Source organism: Haemaphysalis longicornis, unplaced genomic scaffold, assembly GCF_048455015.1.
Source record: "Haemaphysalis longicornis isolate Haplotype H1 unplaced genomic scaffold, Haemaphysalis longicornis Haplotype H1 scaffold_5, whole genome shotgun sequence".
Classification (NCBI taxonomy): Eukaryota; Metazoa; Arthropoda; class Arachnida; order Ixodida; family Ixodidae; genus Haemaphysalis; species Haemaphysalis longicornis.
In genome coordinates, this window is record NW_027526385.1 from 209,501,217 (window position 1) to 209,506,692 (window position 5,476).

Genomic DNA, 5,476 nt, shown 5'->3' on the forward strand with positions numbered 1-5,476 from the left:
CCCACTAGCGTTAACCAGGTCGTAACGATGTGTCAGCGCCTCGACGACCTGCAGTCCCTCCGTGTGCAGCCAACACAGTGGGACTCCCGCGCTTCCATGGACGAAGCGGACTTGCGCTCCATGATAAGATCAATTATCCGCGAGGAACTGGGAGTGCAGACACCGCTCAGTTTTTCAGAATCACGACGCGAGACATCTCCTCCGGATCTACGCGAGATGATCAAACAAGAGTTGGCCTACCTTATGCCGGCCTCCCCATCAGCAACAGATATTCATCCCGGCTCAACTCAAGCCACATTGGCTTCGATGCCTTATGCTTCCACTGCCACGATTTCGACACCTCTCTCCGACTCGGTATGTTCGCCTTTGGCACCTGTGTCTACCCCTGTCTCTCGACCGCCCATGCTCACCCGGTCTGACCATGTGCATCCTCACCCAGTGCCACCTGCTGGTCCCGTTCAGTTTCTGCCAGGTCCTCCTCAGTTCGCGTATGGCTACCCTGCTTGGCGTCCGTCCCGCCCAACCTGTTTCTATTGCGGCATCCGGGGGCATATCTCTCGTTTCTGTCAAAGACGCCAACAAGATGAAAGGCTCGCGTACTCCCCCGTTCCACAAAGCAGGAGTCAACATCCATCTTACGACTACTATTCTCAAAGGTTGCCGTACGCACAACGTTCGCCGTCACCCGCAGACTACCAGGACCAGCACCGCAGCTCCCGCCCGCCGAGACGATCTTCCCCAACGCCCTTCCGCCGCCGCTCTACCTCGCCGCTTTGTCCTGCCTCCCAGAACACGGAAAACTAAAGGCGGCAGTTTCTGGGGGCGAAACTGCGTCACTTCGGAATTCTGGAAGTCCTCCTCATCGACCAGCGAACACGTTATCAGTTTTAGTTGAAGGAATTAGTGTTGAAGCTCTTGTGGACACTGGTGCAAGCATTTCGATAATTCACGAAAGTTTATGTTCTCTACTGAGAAAAGTAAAAACTCCGTATTCTGGCCCGGCTCTACGAGGTGCGAACTCCGCTGCTATTCAACCATCTGGACTGTGTACAGCTCGTGTTTTTATCGACGGCATTCGACACCACATTCCGTTCGCAGTACTGGAATCATGCGTTCACCAAATGATATTAGGCTGGGATTTTCTTAAATCGGCGTCTGCTGTGATTTCTTGTGGTGAACCGATGATTCATATGAATGATACAGACTTGGCCAGTGTTTCGGATACTGCAGACTTGCGATTGGTGGCGTCCTGCGACTTAACTCTTCCCCCTGCTCAAGAAACTATAATCTCGGTTAATACGGACAAAATTCTCGACGGTGATGTACTCATTGCTCCGACAGGAAAACTCCCCCTTCATGGCGTAGTCATATCCCCCTGCCTCGTCCGTTTTTCTGCGGGAACTGCTCTTCTGGCCGCAGCGAATACTACAGCCGAAGCTCGTTTTCTTGCCCCGAGGGACCACCGTTGCTTGTGCTCCGCGTGACGATGCAGTGAATGTCGTCTCATTGGGATCTGTCACATCGGACGATCATTCGATGAGCACTAAGCCTTCATCCTTTCCCATTAGTGCAACAATCAGTTCGGATCTTGACCCACAGCAACAGGAAATGCTATTGGCTCTTCTGGGGAAACACGAAATTTTATTTGATTCTTCTTCTACCATCTTACGGCAGACCTCCGCAGCCACCCACCGAATCGACACAGATGGCTCGTGTATCATTCGACGTCGCCCGTATCGCGTCTCACTGAAGGAGCGCCAAATCATTCAAGAACATGTCGACGACATGCTGAAGAAAAACATAGTTCGCCATTCAACCAGCTCCTGGTCATCGCCCGTTGTTCTAGTCCAGAAGAAGGACGGATCTGTACGATTTTGTGTGGACTACCGGGCGCTTAACAACATAACTCGGAAAGATGTCTATCCGATGCCTAGAATTGATGATGCTTTGGACACCTTGCAAGGAGCCGAATACTTCTCCAGTCTGGATTTGAGATCGGGATACTGGCAAATTCCCATGCACGAGCAAGACAAAGAAAAAACAGCTTTCAGCACGCCTGACGGTCTTTACGAATTTAACGTAATGCCGTTCGGGTTGTGTAACGCTCCGGCCACATTTGAACGCATGATCGATACGGTTTTACGCGGCTTAAAGTGGAAGACGTGCCTATGTTACCTTGACGACATAGTCGTATTTTCTTCTACTTTTCCCGAACATCTCCGTCGGCTTAACGAAGTGTTAACTTGCCTTTCAAACGCCGGCCTGACCCTTAACACAAAGAAATGCCACTTTGCAAGCAAGTCAATCAAGGTATTAGGTCACCTGGTGAGCAAAGAGGGAATCCGGCCCGGCCCTGACAAAATAAATGCCGTACTAAATTTTTCTCGTCCAAGCCGTCAAAAAGAACTTCGCAGCTTCTTAGGATTGGCCTCCTACTTCCGCCGCTTCATTCGAAACTTCGCTTCAATCGCTTCCCCTCTACATAAACTGCTGTCTTCTGACACACCATTTCTATGGTCCGACGACTGCGAAGCTGCCTTTCAGAAACTGAAGTGTGCCCTAACCTCTGATCCCGTACTCGGCCATTTTGATGAAACAGCGCCCACTATACTACACACCGACGCCAGCGGACACGGCATTGGGGCTGTTCTGTTACAGCGCAGGACATCTTCTGTTGAGCAGGTAATTGCCTACGCCAGCCGGACATTGACACCTGCTGAGAAAAATTACACAATAACAGAGCAGGAGTGCCTCGCTGTAGTTTGGGCAGTTCAAAAGTTTCGTCCATATCTGTACGGGCGTCACTTCGTTGTGGTCACGGACCATCACGCCCTTTGTTGGATATCTTCCCTAAAGAACTTGACCGGGCGGCTAGGACGTTGGGTACTCCGTTTACAAGAGTACAGCTTCACCGTCGTCTACAAGACTGGCAAAAAGCACGGGGATGCCGACGCCCTTTCACGCTGCCCGTTATCCCCCGCTCAAGATGGCATTCAAGCGCTTTCTGAATCAACGACAGCCTTACGGATCGCCGCTGTGGACACTTGCACGGAACCACTTCCTGAATTGGCCTCTCAGCAAAGGTCCGACACTTACTGTCGCAACCTCATTGACCTGTTAGACGGTTCCGCTCAACCACGCAATAGTCGTTCACGCCGCCAGCTCCGCCAATTCCGACTCAGTAATGGAACCCTTTACAGGTACAACTACCACCCAACAGGCGACAGATGGGTGCCCGTCGTTCCCCGTGCCCTGCAACGCAAAATTTTAGAGACATTTCATGACGACACTACCGCGGGCCACCTTGCCTTCCACAAAACGTATGACCGTATCAAGAGCCGCTTCTTCTGGCCCGGCCTATCCACCTCTGTTGCCAAACACGTTGCATCGTGCGTATTGTGTCAGCGCCGCAAACGTCCAACTTCGGGACCTGCAGGCACACTGCAACCACTGCCGTGCCCCTCCTCTCCTTTCGAAGTCGTCGGCATCGATCTCTACGGTCCTCTTCCCGTCACTTCGGCTGGACATCGGTGGGTCGTTACCGCAGTGGACCACTTGACACGATACGCGGAAACAGCTCCTATTCGCACGGGCTGCGCTTTAGAGGTGGCTGAATTCTTTTTGAAGACGATATTTCTGCGACATGGACCGCCCAAAGTGCTTCTTAGTGACCGAGGCCGGGTATTTCTTTCGGCCGTGCTTGCAGAAGTTCTTCGCGCCACCAAAACTGTACATAGAACCACGTCCAGCTACCATCCTCAAACTAATGGTTTGACCGAACGTTTTCATCGCACGCTCTCGGATATGATTTCCTGTTACATTAAGCCCGACCATAAAAACTGGGACGTCATTCTCCCCTTCGTCACCTACGCCTATAATACAGCAGTTCAACGAACCACGGGATTTTCGCCATTTTTCCTTGTTCATGGGCGCCCACCTTCAACTGTTCTCGATAATTCTTTCTTGACTGCGCCTGTGGCCTCTGCATCCAACAGTATCGATGACTTTATTTCTCGCCTGTCTTACAGCCGCCATCTCGCTCGCCTCAGGACGACAGCCTCACAGGAAGACCGCAAGTCAAACTACGACGCTTCGCACCGCGTTGTCTCGTTTCGAGCCGGCGATCAGGTCTTACTTTCCACTCCGCTCCGGACCCCAGGACTGTGCAAGAAGTTCCTTCCCCGCTTCGTAGGCCCTTACACTATCCAGGAACAGACTTCACCGGTAAATTACCGCGTTACGCCCACCTCTACTGTCACCGACCGCCGTTGTCGCGGCACTGAAGTTGTACACGTTTCCCGGCTGAAGCCTTTCAACTCCCGGAATCCGCCTTAAGCGCCCGAGTCGGCCGCTTCAGCCCCGAGGGAAATGTTGTAAGCTATGACTAAGGCAGACATTAGCAGCCATATGTGGACATTCTCCTCAGTGGCTATGTGCCAGATGCTATGTGCCACCAGCCTCGCTCGCCGCGCACATCGTCGTCCACGCTATCATCATCGGGGCGTTCTGGAATCTGCGCTCGACCTGAGCTCGCTAGCCTGTCGCTCTCTGCGGGATTAGTTTAATAAACCGGTGCCCGACGACTCCTGGCCTGTGCCTCACAATATATATATATGCACATCTCTTCTGCAGCGATGGCGTAGCGGTAGATGCAGCGATGCAGCGATGGCGTAGAGGTAGAACACCCGCCTCGCGTGCAGAAGGACCGTGGTTCGAATCCCGGTGCTGGACAATTCCTACCGGATGGAAAAAAAAATGCGCGTATTGATGGAATTGAACAAAGGGGCTTGGGGTGCGGCCTGACCCCGGCGACCATTGCCGGTAATGCACTTCCTCACCAGAGCAGGATTGGCCTCCCTGGTCTAGTAACGGCCTCAACCTCCCATGAATATGCCAACTAACCCTCGGCTCTCAGTCCCTAGCGGCTGCGAAGCAACTGACCACGGCGGCGGTCAGACCTGTGACGCAGCAGAGGGTGCTAAGAATACCTGGATCCGGACAGGCCGCCAATGGAATCTGAACCTGGTAACGTTTAACGCGCGAACCTTATCTAGCGAAGCAATTCTCGAGGTGTTCGAGGAACTAGAGGGCATTAAATGGGATGTAATAGGGCTTAGCGAGGTTAGGAGGGCAGGTGAAGCCCTTACGGTGCTGAAAAATGGACACGTCCTATGTTACCGTGGTCTAGAGGACAGAAGAGAACTGGGAGTGGGATTTCTAGTCTATAAAAGCATAGCTGGCAACATAGACGAATACTATAGCATTAACGAACGGGCAGCAGGTCTTGTAATTAGGCTCAATAACAGGTACAAGCTCAAGGTGGTACAGGGCTACGCGCCCACATCCAGCTACGACGACCAAGTAGTGGAACGCTTCTATGAAGATGTGGAATCGGCAATGGCTAAAGTAAAAACACAGTATACCGTAGTTATGGGGGACCTCAATGCTAAAGTAGGCAAGAATCAGGCTGGAGACA